The sequence below is a fragment of the Daktulosphaira vitifoliae genome, unplaced genomic scaffold (genome assembly GCF_025091365.1).
Source record: "Daktulosphaira vitifoliae isolate Bord-2020 unplaced genomic scaffold, ASM2509136v1 Scaffold_3, whole genome shotgun sequence".
NCBI classification, from domain to species: Eukaryota; Metazoa; Arthropoda; class Insecta; order Hemiptera; family Phylloxeridae; genus Daktulosphaira; species Daktulosphaira vitifoliae.
In genome coordinates this window covers 21,101,139-21,123,908 of record NW_026099574.1, presented here as the reverse complement: position 1 = coordinate 21,123,908, position 22,770 = coordinate 21,101,139, and the positions used below count along the sequence as shown (strand labels likewise).

At 24.2% G+C, this 22,770-nt stretch overlaps 1 protein-coding gene across 2 annotated transcripts in view; it reads right to left on the bottom strand.

The window, feature by feature from the left end:
• Positions 1 to 22,770, bottom strand: part of LOC126901008 (cAMP-specific 3',5'-cyclic phosphodiesterase) — a 323,154-nt gene that overhangs the window by 233,763 nt on the left and 66,621 nt on the right. The gene's annotated exons all lie outside the window — the stretch shown is intronic.

Genomic DNA, 22,770 nt, shown 5'->3' with positions numbered 1-22,770 from the left:
AAATCCTTACAAGCATTATGTAAAAGACAAAAAAAATCTTTGGTTTTCTGTTAAATTCGATATAAAATACGGCGAGAAATTCAGTGCACGTCAAAGATAGCAAAATAATCAAAGAAACTGATGAATAAAATGAAAATATAAAATATAGTAGATGTGTGAATGAGTAAGAGAGAAAGTCAGTCTTACTGACTCTCCGCTCATCCATTACTCTGTTAAAATCAATACATGTGTACCTGAGTTTGGTGGATTAAATGATACAATAAAGTTTACCGAACACAACAATTTTGATTTCAAAACTTCTTTAATATTATCAAAATAAAAGTCGTTTCGAACGTATGTAACTTAATAATCTGAAAAGTATTTTTTTTTTTTTATTCTTTATGTGCGAACACACTATTCGCTCTCATAAAATACTTAAGTTGATTTTAATAATTTAAATTATTAAAATGTTTAAATACACAATATCAATTAATGTATATACATTAAAATGTATTCAAATAATACCACATTAACTTGTGTAAATACCCATGCAAAAATAAAATAACTTAGTGTAATTGATATTGTTTAATACGATAACTTGTATACAATCCTAAAGTAATAAAAAATGGTATCGTGTTCATAATCGTTTTTACCGAGTATAATTATGATCACAAACATTTACTGAGAATTTCTCGGTGAATGATTACAAAAAACTTTTGAGCTACAATTTCAACAAATCAAGAAACCAGAAAATAATGTCTGTTAGAAATTGTTTTACCGATATAAGAGTATGCATATAATTTAATAATAGTCAATAGTTATTAGTCATACTAATAAAAATGTAGAATTATAAATAAACAAATATTAATTAATTATTTTTTTTTAACTTTCATTAACGGAAAATTAAAATTTCTAATTAATTAAAATTATAATACTAATGGAAAATTATTAAAAAATTAAAATACTTATATAATATCTTAGTAAATATTCATTTTAAGAAAATATTAAACTTGTCTACAGTAAAAACTGCGCCTGGTGTATTTAAAACTTCTTTCATTCCTATTTTTTTCACTGTATCTGGTCAATCAGCAAATTAAATATTTTCAAAAATATGTTTAGAATGATTTATAAAATTTGTAGTACAATAAAAATTATTTGTAATTAAAATAAGATCTTTACAAATACATTAATAATAGATATGAATATTAATTTATTGAATGGTTACAAATTGTTTTTTTTATATTGATAATAGTTAATGTTTTTGGAATGTTTAACTGTGGTTAACTTATTCATCAATTTATCACTCAATACGAATAATATCATGTCAGTATTTACAATAAATTAAACATGTACAGAATATATCAGAAATGCTATTTTACATTAGAGTTATTCAAATCAGTGAGTATTTAAGGTAGTTTATTAGACTTATGTAATTTGAAGTTCTTTAGTTATTATTTTTAAAAGGAGTTGTTGTATTTAATGAGATACATCTTCTTGTAACGAATTTAATTAGTTTAATTTAGTTTAATTAAAGACGATTTTTTTTTAACTTTTTAGGTTTAAATAATATTTATATATTTTAATTAATAACATAATAGTCATGTGAAATATTAGACCTGTGAAACATAATAGTTGTTTATAATGGTAATTTATTTATTTTGACCAAAAGTTAATCATTTAGCTCCCATGATAAAAATTTCCATACATATTCTATTGAACACTTATGACACAATTTTTTTAAATGTGTACATCATTTAAAACACTAAATATACTACTATGTTGTTCATAATTTATTTAAATTATCAAAGTGAATTTTATTTCATTATTTTAAATAATTATAACTTTATCATTATATTAGTATCCATAGTTTTATCATTATAAAAAGAACATTCACATAACTTATATAACAGCTAGGAAACATAATCATAGCCGTTAAATACATTAAAAAATAAAAAAAAAAATTATTAAAAATGTATATTTAATTTTAAATATATTATAAGAATCGATCACTTGTGGCTAATATTTTTAAACTAAAATAAATTATTATCATTATTATAATTATTTTTTTATTCTTTTTGAATTTACGAGGTTACACATTGCAATTAATATATAGATAATGCTTATAAATAATTGTTTAAATTGTCTATTTGAAATATAAATAAAAGCAACGGTAAGATAACTTTATGTTAATACTCAAAGGATAATTATAAATAGGCGAATCACTATTTTTTAATTCATTTTAATTTATCTTAAACTAATTACTTTGCAATTTAACTAAATAGTTTTCAAAGTAAAGTTTTGTGGACTAATTGATGTCATTATATTAAAATTTGTTGAAATCTGATAAATTTTTTATAATCTGTCTCTGAATTATACTTCACTATTGGCTAACAGCCATGTATACATAATTTTTGTACACATCTGTTTGTTATAATCTCTTAAACGTTATACCTAAGTCATTCAAAGTTAACACATATACTCTGGATGATCTTATAAGAGTTATTACTAAAGCATATATAATTAAAAGTTTTATCGTCATTATAATAGCAAAAATATTTATTTTGTAGTATTCATGTGTGAAATTTGAAACATTTGATACTAGTTACCTTAATTATACGCAGATAAAAATATTTTTTTTATTGAAGTCTGTAAAGAAATTTGATTAATTTTTACTCTAGTAATATTTATTAAATCTCAAATATTGAAAAAAGTTCAATCTTTTATCAGAGTTTCTTTATTATTATTGAGTTTATTTAATAATCTGTCTTAAATTTAAAATATTAAAAATAAGAATTATTTTTGGAAAATCCAAGTAGTTTAAATTAAAGAATAATGGAATATGTTCAAAGAAAACTTTTGTAGTGCTAAGAATCTAAATAATAATTTAAGAAAAAACTTTTATAATTTGTTAAAGGTTTAACAACTGAAAGTATTTTAGTTAAAGTCGATTCGTTAATTTAAGTAACTAAATATTTTTTTTTTTGTATAAAAAAAATATGTTTACTATATAAAATTAAGTTAGAGGTAAAATGTTAATTTTAATCATTAATGAGTCAAAAAAATTGTTTATAATGTCAACAATTACGTTAAATAATGAATATTATTTTCAACTATAACCTAAATTAAAAATAATTCGTTTTAATTTTTATCTTATTATTTTATAAACATTCCGTTTTCTTTTAAAAATGCTTCAATCATTGTGGGAATTTTAGATCAGCTTCCTTTCATGAGTTGAACTTTCAATTAGTTGAAATATATTTTTAAACTGTGCTCACTACTTACTTTCTATAATAAGTGCATAAAATTTATTTAGAATATTATCTTCAAATAATCAATTATTATTGGTGAATTATTACTTAGTTAGATAACATAGGAAAATATGTTGACGTAAGTCGTAGATATATTGAAACATTCTTCTAAAGAGAGTGGTTTAATTATTTTCTACCGTTGTAGATATACTGATAATTGTTTTTCGCTTCTAAAATTTAATAAGAAATATTAATACTACTTCCATAAAAGTATTTCTAAATGTAGAGTGACAATCATCCCCACTGTCCCCTTCAAAATAACCTTTTATAGAAATACTATGTTCAAATGGAAAAGAATATAGTATAGTATTGATTGTATGACATTGTATTGATTTTTTTTTAATATATTCAACCAGTTAAATTAAAATCGATTTTTATTTTATTATGCTGAAGAATTAAGGAAAAATTAATCTATAAAAAACCGACCTAATGAAATTACTTTATAAGAACTTTGTAGCGTTATTTCTGTGGTTGACTAATTTTGTTCTTCATTATTTACACTTTGTTAAGAATTATAACATAAAATAAAGAAAAAAATATCTTTTTGTATTGACAAATAAAATACCAGTTAATAAAAATTATAATAATGGTTTTATAGTTGAGGAATCTATTCTGTAAAGAAGAGACAAAAAAATATGATCGCCTCGAAGCAAAAAAAATTGGTAATTGGAGGGTTGGGTGATAATAAGAGTATCCAATTTAATTTAAAAAAAATTACACTTAAAGATATAAGATTCTTCTAACACTAGAGTGTATTTTTTTCACCAAGCTGTTTTTTTTGTTATAGAATTATTTCAAAAATATTCTATACGTAATATTTGAAAAAAATAATTCAATTGTACAGCAAAATTGGATTTAAAAAATAGGAAATTCGTTTGTTACTATATATGTGAAAGGTGATAACAAAGTTAAAAATCAATTATTTTGTTGAATTTCTACGTGCAAATAATGACAAAAAGTTTATACACTATGGTAAAGCTATTCCCAGTGGAACTTGGTCAATAAATAGATCGTTGTCGGTATTTGGTGATGGTCAAATAGATAATTTTTAAAAGAAATCGCTATACAAACAAAATATTCTGCAACACTACACTTAAAATTAAAATTAATTATGTTATTGTTGAAATGTATTCAACTTAACTGAACCTAACAAATAAACATCAACTGAAAATTTACTCGATTGTACTAGTATTAAGTTTTGTTTAAACTTTGTTATTCAATTTTTGAATAAATTACATGATTTTGAAGTAATTTTTCCTTAATTTATTTATTTTTGTTTATTTATTTAAACTTCAACTTTAAAATATGTATTGTGTTTTTACGATACCTTTCAAATAATTTTTTCTGTTTTCATTTGTCTAATTATATATTATTTATGGAAGCCGTTAGTAAATGCCACAGTTCATATTTTTTAAAGTTTCTCATTTTCTGTATTTTTTTGATAAGGACTAACAATATATTTTTTACGAAATTTTCAGAGTTTGGCTTGTTAAGTACTCATTAATAGCCTTAATAGATGTAAAGTTAATATTATATTACTTAAAATTATATTATTTCACTTCAATTTACTATACATTCAATAAAAATTTGACATAGAGTTTAAACAAATTTTATATTACTCGAAAGATAAAAGATAATGAGAATACACAGCCGTTTGTTATTATTACATATAAAAAATTTGCACATTAATAAAATTATTTCATTGCGTTCAAGTATATTTTTATGTTTTAGATTTTACACTCAAAGCTTGTTGTACTTCAAGCTGTATTTTAGTAGGCTCAGTGTTTTTCATTTTAAGAAATTACATTATACAACACACAAAACATATTATATACGTATTCATAATATACAAAACAAACTCACTCGTAAATATTCTATTTATACTCAGGATTAAAATATTAACCTAAAATATATAAACATACTTATTATGTATTATACAAAAGTATGCGTGAGACGTAAACCTTCTTAAACAATTTTGGCGTAATAAATTGTTACCGAGCTATTCTCTAAAGAATGTTTAGTCATGTAAAATCCCAAGTAACATCAGAGCCGATCATGACACGTGTAACCCGACAGGAAGTATCTAATAATTTTCCTTTTTACGTGCTTACTCAAAATACACATGAAAATACGTACTTTAAGATAGTGAGCACTTTTACTATTTGATACAATACATCTGTATTAGTATTATTGGCTCGTATGATATTGACGTTGCAATTTAAGACTTGTCTAGAAAAGTTTTTATATTCTCAAGGTGATATTTTAGTTACGATATTTAAAGAAATAGTTTAAGAAATATCAAAAATACAACCAACAATTAGGAAGACTCAACCATTAAAAATATTATTTTTTAATAATTTGTAAAACTTTCAATCAGGTGAATATTAAAGTAAGTTTAATCACGTCCCCCACTTGTGCCATTATATTTTTTCTATACCATAAATATTTTATTGTATTATTAAAAATAAAATATCTTTTTTTAAACTAATTGCGCATAATATTAAAAAAATATGAGTTTTTCGATGAAATAAATAATGCGCATATCTTTAAAAAAATAATGATACTACAGAAAATATGCCAGTGATATTCATTCATATTATTAAAATTAAAAAAATAAAATATTCATACAATGTAACTACTTAAATAGAACTTACGTGTTATTTTTAGGTTGCTAAAAATGTTTTTTGTGTATCGCCATTCTGTTAAAATGAATATTTGCCAAACTTGAATTTAATCAATTACGCTTTAAACTATATGAAATACCCTTTACCTTTCATCAAACTTATATTATAAACGGCTATCGGTAATGGTCGGGTTAAAAAGAACTCCTCGTGTTTGAACGTAAATTATTTTTTTTTTTACCAAACCTAATGCATTCATAACTTTTTATTTTCCACCATTATTTGACGATGAAAAAATCGTCAAAAATATTTTCACAGGGATAATATAAACTTTATTTTATCATAAATCAAAGTATTGAATACGAAACATCGCTCTGAACACTATGAGACATATGGTCATTGGTAGTAATAAATTACTGAATTTGTGATGCTTAAAATGAGAGGAAGTTGATTTTTCAATGTTTTACGTTTGTACGTGGAATTTTTAACTTGGAAACATACAATATTATATGTTAAGTCAAACTTTTGTTTCAATTCCATACATTTTTAAGTACACTAGTATTGCGGTAAAATGTTAATATGTTTGTTTTTAATTTTATCTCTAACCGATATCGACCAATGCCCAAGAGTATAAAATAAATAATTACCGACTATCGTGATAAAAAACTACAGCTCTTGACGGGCTTAAAACTATATTATCTCTAGTGGTTTGCCTCAATATTTGCTAGATGAATTTGTGAGATCAACGACGGTTAACATGTAGTCTTATGGTTTATATGGTCTTTATCGTTGATTGTCCAGATAAATTACAGTACTATATAAATAATAAAATAAGATCACGTTCTCACTTGAAGTACGAGATTCACAGAATATTCGTCATACATATTATATTCTCAGTTAAAATGGGTAAAAATTTTACATAAAAAAAAAAAAAAATTATGTGAAATTCTAAGCTTAAAAGAGTTTCTGACAATGGTGACTTTCTGAGTAAATGGGCGTTTTTGAGTTCAATTAAAACCATTAACAAGTTATTTATTTATTTATGGAGATTTTTAAATGTGGTATATTGTATACTCTATGTTTTAACTAAATTTAAAATATTTAAAACATAATTGTTTTGAATATTTATTATAGACTTTTAGTTATAGTAAGATCCATTCTAAAATTTTAATTTGACAAAATTAATATTGAATTAGCTGTGTGTTTTTTTTAGGTTCTGACTACTTTTAATATTTTTTACATTGAAATAGGCATAAAAATAAGAAGGTCATAAAAAAGAAAAAATGTTTTCATCTAAATACAGCATAAAGAATAAACCCTTGAAAATTTAAAAAAGTTGAGGTGGTCGTGCAACCACTTCTGGATTTGGCATGATTTGACCCAAATGCAAAATGTATTTTCGTAGACAAATGTGATTTAAGGAGACATAAATATTGTATATATTCACTATACAACCTCTGAAAGGTATACAACATTTCAGAGGTTAAATTAAAATAATGTCTATCAGCATTATTAAAACGTATTTTCGTAAGACGAATAGATAATTTTAACTTGAGTTTTCTTATTATCGTAAACATTTTGTTTGAGAACGTTGTTTTTATAACCAATTAAATGTTCGTATGTAATATTAGAAGTATTCTAAATTAGATTCAATTTTAGAATTACTTAAATTAAGCACTTAACATATAATGTTATACTTGAGATTTTCAATGAGAAAATCATTAAACTGTAAAATTAAAGTTAACTATTACATTTTGAAGAGTTTATTTTTTTCGGAAATCTAATTAAAGTGTACGTGAATCTTTATTAGAAGTCTTTTAGTGTTACTTTAATGTTTTGTTTACAATTCAGGATACGTATTACAACTCATGATTATTGCACCGCACAATAACAATTACATCGCTGTTGAAGAAATTAAATTTTTCTTCTGCAAAAATGAGGTCAATCAATATGAAACTAAAACTAGTTTGAAAAATACTCATACTAGATTATAAAATGATTTCAACACATTTTTCCATTATTAAATATCTTAATTATCGCCATATTTAATAAAAGTTATAATATAAATGTACTAGTAACATTTAGATGTATCTATTTTTCAAACATTATTCAATCCTATGACTAAATGTTAATCATAGAAAATTGTTCTAACGAATATAATTGTTTATAATAGTTAATATTTTATAATTTATTAACTCAATTTAAACTTTCAAGTATTACCTGTTTTTAACATAAAAATATAACCTAATTTAAACTAACCCAACCTACACTTGATTAACTAGATAGCTAAAATACATTTAACTATAATATTAGCTCAGAAAAATGTTTGTTTCAACTAGAAAATGATCATAAAGAGTTTATATTCAGTCGTCTCTTTTTAATTATAAATCTGACCAAAAGCTTTATAATTTAGAAGTATAAAGAAAAAAATATTAGAGTACGCATTAAAGCTCCCCTGGGATAATTCAGTTGTAGGCAGTAGCCCAAAACTGACCTGTTTAGACTCCTTTGACGATGAAAGTCTGTATACAACGACGTATCAGTGATTTATATAATGTACTAAGACATGTTGAATGACTTATATTAACATTGAACTAAAAGTTATGTGAGACGTTATTTAAGTTTTGGTACATTAGCATTTAAGTACCTTTTATAGTAATGTTGAGCTACTAATCGTTAAGAGAATTGAATGTATATAAAATTAATTAATGTATACCTAACGGTTGGGGAAGTAAATTTTTTATAAAAATCCATTGATGAAAACCTACCTAAATTTGTTAGTCTATTTGAATGGTACTTATGTTTTTGTTCCATAGGGAAATTTTATAGGAGAGTATATCTTTATTACTCCCTATAGTGATATATATATATGTAATCTACATTATTTGTAGTTAAAATTTCTGAAAATTACCTTTTTAAACTATTCTCTTTACAAATTGCCCGAAAAGAAAGTAGTTTACTAAACTCATCATCAGGACTTAAAGCATTTATAAAATTTGTTATAGTCATCCCAAGTAAATCAACAATAAATGTATATATGTTGTATTTTTAACACTAATCAATGTATGTTAATTAGAAATTTAGTTATGAGGGGCATAAAGGAATCACTCTCTCTAGAACAGAATATATCTCTGTGATACCTATTGTACTGAGAGTATTAATTGGTGAAATACTTCATCCGGTCACCACGCCTTTTTACCGATGGTCTGGTTTTTTTGTGTACCATTCCAAGGCTGACCAACCTGTTAGTGTGTAGTGTCATAATAGAATCACTGGAGGTGGGAGGAGTCGCCTGCGCAAAACCAGTGATCAATGTAGTGCTCAAATGTGTGAGTGTGTTCCTTAAAACTAAATAAATAAATAACTCTATTTTTTTTTAATAATTAATAAATAAGTAATATTTTCAATTAGAACAATAAATAAAAATATATAGTAAAATATAAGTTATGCTTTGTGTTCCCTATGTTTCCCTATGAATTAATAAAATTGTTTTTACCCTTCCTGGCTCAACGGTAATAATTTCAATAACTCCAAAATATCAAAGCTATAAACTTCAATAATAACAAATATCAGTTTAATTATGAATAATACTAATCATAATAATAATTAAGAAACGCTAACAATCAACAATTTAATTTCCTTGATTTAAATTACAGCAAACATTTAAATGGTAACTAATCTTTCAATATGTTAGCAAAAAATTACTAGACATATACTAATAATGAGAGGACATAGAACAAATAATAAAAAAAGGAAATAACAATAATTTAATAGAAAAAATAATTCAACTACAATGTGATTTACCCTTATGTCTCGTAACTAAAATATATAGAATAAATATTCTACTAAATTTGTTCAATAAATATAAGGAAAACTAGATACTCAAACCAACAATATTAAATAAATACATAAACCATTTATAAAAAAGTCAGTAATTCCTAATGCTTATGAATCCTAAATTATAATTTGATACAACGAAATAAAACCGTAATACATAAATTTTCTCAACAATAAAACATTAATTTCATTAACAGTTCAGTAAAAATTTATAAATATCACAGTTCAGATAAATATTATAGATTAGACTAGTAAATGACTAATTTATAAAAAACCCTTATGGCCACTGAAATTATACTTAATAAAAAAATTATAAAACAAAATTTTTATTGAGTGTTGAATTATTTTTACAAAACTAACTCTAGGTTCAAATGTCTACAGTGATATGTTGTGTATAACAGGTGGCCGGCTGATTGATAACGTAATAAGCGACGTTATCAATCGTGGTAGTGATTAGGTATCTATTTTTATGATCATCATGCGTAATGATAGGAGAAATTAGCATAATCGGCGGCGTTAAACGTTGGTATTGCGTTATACGGTCTTAACACCTATGAAACATTTTAAGAAAGTCAGGTATCTTGGAAATATGCCAAATAAATGTTGAAATTATTATAAGTCCCGAGTCGTGCACATTTTCCACTTAATTTTATTTTTTTTATAACTCATAAACTAATCAAAATAAATATTTACATTTTTTATTAATATAATATTTAACGCCATTAGTATTTATGTTTAACTTTTGTATTATATTTATACCAATCCACTGATTAGTGAATGAATATTGTCCGCGTTTATGTAAGTGGAGCTGTTCTTTGACCTAGGGTGGTGTTTTGATCGTATACGTCCTTTCAATATTGATTTCTCGCAGGTTTTAACAAGTGGAAGCTACATTATTCGAAGCTGAGTGTTGTTTGTCTTAGATTTCATTTTAACTTCAAAAAATTAATTTACTTGATAAGATACAGTGATCCGAATTCCAAATGTAGTATTATTTTCATAAACTGAAAGTCTTATTTATCCATATCTAACTTTTTTTTTAACAGTAATATTATACTATTTCTATTACACTATTGTAACTGAACACATCATCTTAAAATAAAAACTAATGTTATCTATTACATAAAGCATGAGGCATTCAAATGTATTTTTGAATTATTTCTGGTTTCACTTTATACAAAATTAAATGTTATCTCTAAAAACATATTATATGCGTTAAAACAATGTGGCCTGGAAATTCATGGTGAAAAAAATAACAAAACATGCCCTCACCTTTAGCCATTACTTTAAATGTTTTACAATTTCAGAAAGTTGTAATCGATTTAGAATTTTTTTAGGTAGATCATTATTTATTAATTATGCATACCCCGCTTAAAAAAATTAAGTTGCTACTCTTATTAGTCATAAAAGAAGAATATAAAAATACTTCATGATTGATAAATTGAAAAAAAAAGTGTTACTAAAAATAGACCAAAAAAAAATTTAAACATTTTATTTTGTAGAAATAAACATGACGGGGTACCGCGTTCCTTCACGTGCACATCACGTTATCAACCTAATGGAAGTGTATCGGATTTGAAGTTCACGGTGGGCTAATGGTAAGGCTTATCTCTAGCATACTTGGGTTGTCAAATCTAACCTTGTACCGTTCCTTTTTTTTCACATTATTTCCGGTACACTTTTGATGACCAACCACGTCAACTTATACACTTGTCTAGAGANGATTTGAAGTTCACGGTGGGCTAATGGTAAGGCTTATCTCTAGCATACTTGGGTTGTCAAATCTAAACTTGTACCGTTCCTTTTTTTTCACATTATTTCCGGTACACTTTTGATGACCAACCACGTCAACTTATACACTTGTCTAGAGAATATTACCTTTAAAAAATTGTAGGCACACATTCACTATGAAGTTGTACTCGAAATAATAGTAGCCAGCTGTCTGATAATGATTCACCGATCGACGTAATATACACAACGGAGATAGAAATGTTAACCTATGCAGTCGTTTCTATTTAAAAAATTATTGAATACAACATGTTATTTTGGTCTAGTATTTTTTGTACAATATACTACAGAGTAATCAATTTATTATAAACCCATTGCAAAATTTAAACAATATTAAAAAAAAAAATTGTTTTGTTTTAGTTACATATATTTCTTGATTAATCAGGTATTAATTGCTGTTTAGAATCATTGTTAATAACTTATGAGGATGTCATCTTTATTTTTTCTTATGGAAACATACAAAGTTAACAAGATTATTATATAGGAAAATTAATAGTCAATAACAAAATTTAGGCCCATATTTCAGAGATTAACATTTTATAGTAATGGCTGGAGTGTTCTTATTTTTATCACTTGTCTTTTCCCTGCGGTACTCCTTTTCGCGCTTATGTATAAAAATGAGAATAACTTTAAAGGTACTGGTCCAAAATCGTTATCGACCAGCCTGTTAAATATGCGTGTTACCATTTAAATAAATAAAGTTGACACTCCTATAAGTTTTAAGGGATGATTCTAAAAACTAATTAATAACCGATAAACCCAAAAAATACATGTAAATAAAAAATTGTTTTTCGGTATTGTATTTATTTTTTAAGTAATCGAATGGCTTATAATAAACCGATCATTCTGCATAACCACGAGCGTATTGGTTCGTGGTGTCGAGTTGTTGGAAGTTTGATGTAAGAGATAAACCATTTAATCATTTCAAGTGTACATGTTGGTTGAAAAAAAATAAACGACAAAAGGAAATCGAAAAAGAACAAATCATTTAATACGCAGCCACAAAAAACAGCGTAGGTTAATCAACGGATACAGGTCAAACGTCACCTTTATTAAATGTATCGTAACACACACACACACACACATTACAAATACTATTGGCCCTCACGCTTAGTATAAATTGATCAAAATATTGTATATCATAATATAAACTATGCAACAGAACTTGGTTTATTCTATTAATAAAACCTGTTATTTCTATTGTAATTATTCAAATGTTATTAATACAACTTCAATTTAATTTTCAATTAATTGAATGATTAATGATAAGATAATTACCATGTACAAGTTGATAATCGTTCAATTTAGTTAAAAACATAATCAAATAAAAGAAAAATATTTTCTCCTAATATTGCCAATAATATAATTAATTTTACTAAGGCTAATTCTTAGTAACTTTGCTTGGTATCATCTATATTATATACACGTTTTAAATCAATTAAATAAAAATGTTGCCAGATGGCGTTTAAATTTTGTTTTAAAGTTATTATACGCTATCTAGTATTTAATTGAAGCAATCACAATCCAAATATTTTAAACTTTCAAAACTTCATAAAAGTAGTTGAATACTGCTATCTACCTTTTAGTAAAAAAAACATTATCTAACATTTAGTTCAGAACAAATATGTCCAATTCATCCTTAATTTAGTTTTATATGATGAAAACATGTTGAAAATTATTTTTTGTATTATTTTTTTTCGTTTGATGTTTATTTAAGTTAGGTAAAATGTACTAAATTTGTATTTCTAAAAACATTAACAAATTATATTTTCATTTATACAATGTCCCTCACGATATTCTGACAAATCCGCATACTTTTCTTGTGACAAATTGTCAGAAAATCATGTTACACTTATATACATTCAGTTATAATTGGTGTAAAATAAACATTGAGCAAATTGGTTTATTCATATAAAATCTTTAAAAAAATAATATAAAAAAATTATTTTGATTTAATATAATAAAATTCCTATAACTAAAGTTGGTAGGAAATTTTATTTTTCCAAACTTATTATAACACGACCTGATTTTGACCGATATCGATATTTAATGACTGAATTATAGAGATGGTTTAATTTGTGGCCTAGTTTAAATTAAGTGAAACTCCTCTACACATATTAAAGTATTATCATATGAAGTTATCAGCACTTGAAATATGAAGCCCATAAGAACCTAATAGAATTACATATTTATAGAACAGTTCATTCATTATTAAAACGTGCCTATGACGTTACTTTTGGCATATATAAATTTTCGAGAGAGTGAACATAGTTAATTGCAAATACGGATAATCGAGACACAGTTAAAGAAGATTTTATTGTATGAACTTCTCTAAAAAAAAGTCAAAATGTCGAAATTTGTGGTTTTGAAATGAAGACGATTATAATGTTAAGCTGAATTTACGTATTCATAATGACTTCATATAAAATCAATACAATGAGTATTAACTCAATATAATAATTATAATTTTCATTTAATAAATTTAAAATTTTAGTACTAAATAAATATTGCAAAATCAATTGTTTTAAGAAAAGTCATTTTTAAAAATTTAGTTGATCAAAACACATAACAATTTTACGCCAATTTATAATTTTTATTTAAGATTTTCATTTTATTTTAAATTTTGTATTTTTACTATTAACAACATTAAATTTTGATATTACAATTGCTATCATTGTATTTTATTTTTGAAAATGTCGTTTTATTTATAATATTTATAACATATTTTTTCTAAAATCATTGGACGTATTTTTATTAAATTGAGTAATTTAATGTTTTTGTAACATATATTTATAGAAATTACCTACTCCTAATGGATGATATCCTAACGTGCAAATGACGTAGATTCTCGTTCATTATGTGTTCATTTTTTAATTTGAAATAAATAAATTTTTATATAAAAATCTTATCTTCTAGTTCGTTTATCATTGAATTATTATAATTATAAATGTAGTAAAGTTTTTCAAAAAATGGCTATATTACTTTCCATCTATTTGTAAATTTTAATGAATTATCTCGTTTAAATCAACATTTTTAAAGTAAGCTTTAATAATATTATACAATTATATATTAAAGGTGATTTTTTATTTATTTAATCGAAAATAGATACAATACAATGATTAAATTTATTTTATTTTATATGATTATCTATATTAATATTTTGATTTATAATAATTAAAATCTCTAGAAACCAATACAAAAAATAATGAATACGAATATAAAAGTGATTATTTTAATCTTATTAAATTTTCATAGTGACTCTTAGCTACTTAAGTATTCACTTTCAATGGTGTTTTATTAAAAATAAAAACGTTCTTGGGATAGTGAATTTAATGCATGAAAAAGTTTAAAAAGTTTTTAAATCATACGTTTGGGAAGTTAGGTTGTTTGAATAATTACTTTAAAATTATGAAAGTTTAAAACTTAACCTGATTGAGTAATGTATATACTCGAAATATTCCGTATTTAGCTCCAATATTAATACCGGTGTTAGGAGTGTTCAATATAATTAATATTAAAAAATTAATCTATTTAAAAATTTACACGTTTATATATCATGTTTTCACATTTAAAATTCTTGATTTCAAAAAAAAATAATCCTTATTAAAGTTAAGTAATTCAAAAACAATTATTTTACGTTTTATGCTTTGTATAATTACTTTCGTTTGACTAATATCATAATTTTTGAGTATTTTAAAAAAATATCGCCAAATTACAAGGGACTTTAATATTCTATTGAAAATCTTTAAAAATCTTTAATTTAGTTCTCTTTAAATACCAAACACATAATACAATGTTTGAACTTCACTTCAACTAAAATCTCTTGTGATTTTTATATTGAACAGAACATGTCTTCAACTAAAATTTTAATGTAAGGAATGGGTTGATGTGTTTAGTCAAGCAGGTATTCATTGCAGTGTAAAAGTTTTATAAAAAATGTATTTAATGAAAATCGAATTAAAATATTAAATTATAAATTAACTATGAATAATAAAATATATCAAACATTTTCTATATATTTTATTTTAGAGATATGTTCCATACTAAAAATAGTTAATTAAGTTGAACCCAAAAAAAATCATAATAGATTACTAGTAGTTAATTAATTAAAACTATAACATAAAATAACCCACAAAGTATTCTTTATTAAATCATTGGTTATATATATTTATAAGTCGATGTTTTTATCTTTAGTGCCAAACAAATACAGTATTAGTCATGTTTAAAATTAAAAAAATGATTATTTTTAAGTTTTGGTCTTTTTTTTAATAGTAACAACAATTATATAGATTTCTTCACCAATTTCATTAAATATGATGTTCTTGGAGGGGGAAAATATTTTGTATATATTCTACTTATTATCAAATTTTAAATACATTACGTTAACTTTGAATAATTTATAACGCAGAACAAACATATTTAATGCTTAAGAACAAATATTTTTATCATATAAAAATACAACGGCTAAGTCTTTGCAATCAATTATAGATAAAATATTGTATAACGATATATAAAGTTTTCAAAATAAAGAAACTCGGCGTGGAAAATGATTCTAATTGAAATGTCATGTTGAAAATAGTTATTTAGCTGTAGTAGGATCATTGAAAACTTAATAAATTATCAAAAGTTTATACAGTTTTTAATTTTTGATTCTGCCTCAGGTTTTTCTTTTCTTTTTTGGTAAGATTTAAAATGTTTTTATTACATTAAATTTTGCCAAACTAGTGTAAATAATTGAGTAGGAAAAAACACATCGATGAAAAAAAATAAACTCATTAGTTCATTAACTTTACTATAAATAAATTTAAAAACATTTTCTTTTGTTATATCTTAAATTTCCACAATAGTATAAAGTTTAAATAATTAAATGAGAATCCCAAATTTTACTCTGTAAGATGATCCGCTAATTATGTCTCACGTAGTATCTTCAAAAGTATAAGATAAAATATAATTCTTCCTTCTTAAGATATTAATTATATTATGTTATCGACCAGTCATTTTCTTAGTTAAAATAATTTTTAGTTATAACATTATTGTATTATAACAATAATTCTTATTTGTAAGCCAGTTAAATATTTAAAGATAATAAAACTTAAAGAGGATGAAGTATAGGACTATATATTTTTGTGTTAATATAAGTGTGAAAGGATACTAATAACTTTTGAAAAGGAAAAAATATATATTTTATCTTATACTTTCGAAAATATTGTGTGAGTGGAGCATAGTTAGCAAATTATTGTACTAAGTTTTGCTAAATTAAATTTTTGTCATAAGTTAAACAGAATATTCCCTGGAGTATTTAAATCAATATACTTTAGAAAATGTATAGTTATTTATGGATGATTTCGCGCTCCGTTTTTTAAGAATATATGAATGTACAGAATATAATTAAATAAAAATTTAGTACATAGTACGATATTTTATTTTGCCATTCTGTGTTGTATAGTAATTAAATTATTTTATGTAACTATAAATGAGGGTATCGCACTTCAAAGTTCTATTCTTCCAGTACTTTAACAAAAAAATGTCACATACAGTAGAAAACATGTATAGTTTTAAATTAAATGAATTTTCTTTTGTGTTCAGTTATAATTTCTACGTTTTCATACATTTATACAGAAGCCGTTGTTTGTTAGGTAACTAATGAACTATTTTGTAAACTATTAGGCTTGAATTATAATTTTAAAGTTTATTTGTTTAGTGACAATAAGTAAACACTTTATAACAAAAATTTATAATAACAAAGTTACATAAACTTTTATTTTTCAACAGTTGAAATACATCTAATTTGTAATACTTTAATATTTTTGTACACATTAATGAAAATTGTTATAAAAATTATTTATGATTTAAAATGAAACATTCATTGACTCAATTTTATACTTTAATGCAGTAAAATATTACAATATTATGAATTTTTATAGAAAATTTACTTTTATTATTACCATCTACTTTTTTAAATTAAGCCGGCTTGTGATTTTTTTATACTTTGAAAGACTGTAGATTATGTATTTTTTTGTCAGGTATATTATATATTTTTTTACTATTTAACGAGTACCGTCAATAGGGATGGGATTTATATGAATGATTATGTTGGTCCTTTATGCGCTGTATCGAGAAAGGTAGACTTTAGTGTTGGTATCCATTACATAGGAGCGAGTGTAGACGTCACTAACAGCCTCTGCACCACGTGGTTTACCGTACAAGTAATATACAAGTATACATATATGTAACTAATTATAGTACAATATTATTGTACATTGCATCTATCTATCCACAAAAGTAGAAAGTTGCACACTGAAACTGGCTTCCTGTTTTTTTTATTAATATGTGATTTCTCTGAAACGTAGATAAAGTATAAAGAGACGATAAAACATATTAAACCATGTTTTATGCACTCGCTTATATATTTTCGTACTGAAACTACATATTTAACGTTATTATCAAAAACTTCCAATAGAGAAAATTTATTTACTGAAGCAATACAAAATACGTTACTAGAAATTTACTATTTTCTCTATCAACATTATGTATAGTTACTTAAAACGAGTAATTTTCGCGGATATGATATGTGACGATTTCACGTTACCATCATTGTAAAAATTATAAATAAATCACAGACAGCGTAACAAGTACTAGTGACTGGTGAATTGACATTAAAAAATAATTATTGCAAAAGAAGCAATCATCAAAAATACTATTTAAGCCCAAAGAATCTGGCTATCGTGGTCAGTGGATTTCAGTGCGCAGCCTTGTGCTTTGTGTCATTCATCAGTCTCAGTACTTGGTCGTCGTTGACCGGCTTACTGTATAAAGTCAAGTATTTTCATCTTCCTTTTCACCTACCTACTTTCGTCCGCGAAATTTCATAGTACTTGTGTCTTGCATTTTGTCTGCACATTATGCTCGCCTACCCCTGTTCTTTTTCCTTTTCCATACCTCAATTGTCTGTGTCTTGCACTTCGTCTGCGTCTCATACCTAGATGTTACCCTTATTCCCTTCCAACGACCTTTGGACACCCACAGCCAATCCGGAGTGTAAGCCGAACACGGTAACTGCTGCACTGCTACACGTACTTGAATATCCAGGCACCAGACTCATCATCCTCTTTGTACTTACACTACATCTTCCTTTGTGGTTTGTTTTGAATTATGACAATTATTACTTTGGAAGGTGATTTTTAAAGTTTTAATAAAAATGAAACATTTTTGTTATTCTTTCCAAACTTCATATTATTAAATAAGCTCAAAAAAGTTGTGCATTGAAGGATTAACTAGAAATATAATTATGTATTTAGTTACGACTTTCATTTTTTTATGTTAACATTACACATTATAACATTTTTATCAGTATAATATATCACAAAAGAGTTTTGAAAACCCATTATATTTTAGAATAATGCTTTTTAAATACATAATACGCGTGAAGGAGTTTTAGTTTTATTCATGACAAATTTCAAATTATATTTCATATTAATGTAAACCTACTTTAAGACTAGGATAACATTATAATATTATATTATACTACACGTTATACATTCATGCTATAAATGTAATAGGTACAAAAGTTTCGCAGCATTACCAATAAGCTAATAAATTGCAAATAATTTTATAGTTGATAATAACTGTTGCTTCCTATACTATACTATTATATGTTGAATTCCAATTTATTCTCGCGAAGCTTTTGTATATGTTGAAATGTTGTCGATTACAAACACAGCATGATGCAAAACACCAATAAAGAGCAGACTATTATATCGATACAGATGCAATTATGTAACACAAAATTAAACATATATTTCAGTACAACAATGCCTATAATTAAAAAAAAATATCATTTGAAAAAATAGTAACGTTTAAACTTGAATCATAAAGTAAAATTTGTCTTTAATTGACAAACATTAAAGATAAAATGCTTTAAATAGAGTTTTTTAGCGTGTGTAACACATACAACGCATCGAAAAACATAGTATTTAAATAAAATGAAACGGTGTGGCGAGCTGGTAACGTGTCAGTGCCTGGTACGCATTGTGTCGGGTTCGGGACTCGGTCCCAGGCGGCTCTACTTGATGAGCAAGAAATCAGTTTAGTAATTGGAGTCGCTATCTTCTCCTCAGAGACGGTATAATCACCTATCATCGGTTAAAGAAACTTCTACAGGAAATTCTGCTATAGCCCTTAATGGGCTGCAAAAGCGTAAAAAAAAGATACTTAAATATGGTGACCATATTAGTGTAGTTATAAGTTGTTATTGTGTGTTGAAAATAGTGTGATGGTGCTTTTATTCAAATATTGTGCGATGAAATTTCAGTTTAGTAAGTTTAATGCAATTAAAATTAAAAGTATGATTCAAATACTATTTTTATCAATGTACAATAACTTTTTAATGATTGGTGAAGCGTACAGGTGAATATACTTTTATGGATAAGTTATTATCTAGTTTCGTGCGACTTTTAAAACACGTTATAAAAAAATAAATATATCTATTAAAAACAGATTATTTAAGAATATTGAATTGTTTTTAATTTAAGTTTTATATGGAATTATAAAAAATTATCTGAAAAATCTAAATTAGACATTTTTCCTGGGAACCTAAATTAATATTAAAATACATGATTACACTCAAAATTATTTAAAATTTTGAATTAAAAATTTAAGTTCCCAAGAATCTTTTTTTTTTTTTAATATTACTATAAAAAAAATTGTAAAAAAAACTTGGCCATATTTGTTAGTATAATCATAAAAAGATAAAAAAAGCGATTTTATTTCAAAATATTTACAAAGAATTAAATTGTTTTTTTTTTTAAGTAGAATCCATGATTTTATTCTTTTGTCGTATTAAATTAATATAATAATAATAATAGTGTCTAATATAATAAATACACTATTTCCAATTAAACTTAAATTATTCACATTCCATCATAAATATGTATTTTTATATAATTTGTATTTTAGAATTATTTCATTAGTTATTAATTAAAAGAAATTCAAAGTTAATTATAAAAGTACTATAATGAATGTATACACTGAATAATTTTTAGTTTATGTTATAATCTGAGAGTATAATTGCCATTTTATTAAAATAAATGAATTTATTACTTCTTTACAAGTTCATTTCAATGTATTTAAACGATTTAAACTGTTTTTCGTTGAATGAAAATATAAAATTTATAGTTTAAATACATATAAATGATCTTCAACTAAAAAAGCATCATTTCCTTTCAACATAATCGTTACGGAAAAATTTAAATTATCAACATTTTTAATGTTCTACAGCTTATATTTTTATTTATTTATTTGTAAATATTATTTTTATCTACAAAACAAGAATATATTGTGTTTTTGCTAATGAAAAATTATTTTAAAGAAAAAGTTAATTTTTACAGACAAAAAAGAAAATTCTAGTCAAATATACTTACTTTATTTTACTAAAAAAATACTATCCCAAATGTAATTTTTTAGCTAGTCGTGAAAAAACTATATTAAATTAATTTGAGAACATTTGTCTACCTCTTATGACATTTATGGAGAACTGTACAATATTTTTAAAGTTTCAAATGCGTCTCATTATCTTGAAAAGTACAATATCTATTTAGGCATTTTTTAAATTGTTTTAAAAGTTTTTTTTCTATCCAAATATGACGCTAATGACGTTTTAAAAAATAGTCCAATATATCTAAAAGAAATATTCTCAAAAATTTAAACTGAATAGAAATTATTTTTGTTTATTAATTAATTTCTATTTGTTATAATAATAAACAGAGATAAATTAATGTACAAAAGTCATATAATATCAGTCATTATAAAAAAAAAACAAAAAAAAAAAATTGATGGGGTTCATTATATTCATCGAAGTTATTCAATTTAAACAAGATAAAATTCAAAATCATTTTGAATTTTTTCCAACTCAAAAGTAAATAAGAAAAAAAATACAAAAAATATCAATTTAATTGTAGGGGTTTTGAACCAATACCCCGAAGGTTAATTTGATAAGGAGATGTACAGTTCTAATATAACTATAGTTTATGTTTAAAATTTAAAAAAAATAGTTGTGTCCGATCACTTGAGTAGCCTTCAGACATTAAAAATATAATACTATATTCTTAGTTGATTTGGAATCATTGATATAGCTTTAAATAAACTTTCTTCTTTTCTTTCTTATAAATAAATCCCATAAATTTATGGAAATGAGAATGAAACCGAAAAAAATTATTTTATATTTTATACATTTATGTTTAAAATATATATAAGATTGCAATGAACCTATCAAATTTAAATTGATCAACTCAAATACATTACTATACACTAAACAAAACTACGACAGCTATGTGTAACATAGTAAATTTTTAACTTAACACATCGAATTTTAAGTCTTTACTTTATATATACTACGCTAAAAAATAAATTATACGCTTACAAGTTTTATATTAGGGTTGTTAAAAAACATGTTTTTAAAAAAAACTGTTTAAAATATAAATAAACATTTTAAAACGTCCCATAAGACCAATATAAATTTTGATATTTTTCGTGTTTTAAACGAGCAATATTTAAAACGTAATAACCTTGTTTTATATTAGTTGCTTTAATTATTGACATAATAATCATATTGATTAAATATAAATAATAAATCACTAATAAAACTTTTTATTCAGTTCTTAAAATTAATAATTTTTCAGAAAATAATTTTATAATGTAATTATAATATATAAATATTATGTAATTATACATATTTTTATTAGATTTTCTACTAATTTTTAAAATCAAATATCTAGCCGTTTTTTTTAAATTGCACAACAACTTAAGAGTACACATAATACAAAACTCCACAAATGAAATATCAATTTGTTACTTATCAAATTTTAAATCTAATGTATTCAGAACGAGTCCACGGAAATAGAAAAAATGTCAAGCTGATGTTTATTTTCAAAATTTTGAATTTTTAAAGCGTCCGATAATTTATTATTATGGGTACATGTAATATCAGTTTTAATAATTTATCTATGGATGTTTATTATACAGAGTGTTAAGTAGGTAATGAAATAGGTAAATTGTTACCAGCAAGGAGAACAATAGAAACCCGTTCCCTAACTTTCTGAACACGCTATATAATCTAGCAGTATATTTATGGAAAAATATTTTTAAAACTGATTTTAATTTTAGCTTCGATGCGAAGCGGAGAAGGTATTAATTTTACTATGATGTGTTTTTTTTTTTTTTTTTTTTTTTTTTTTTTTTTT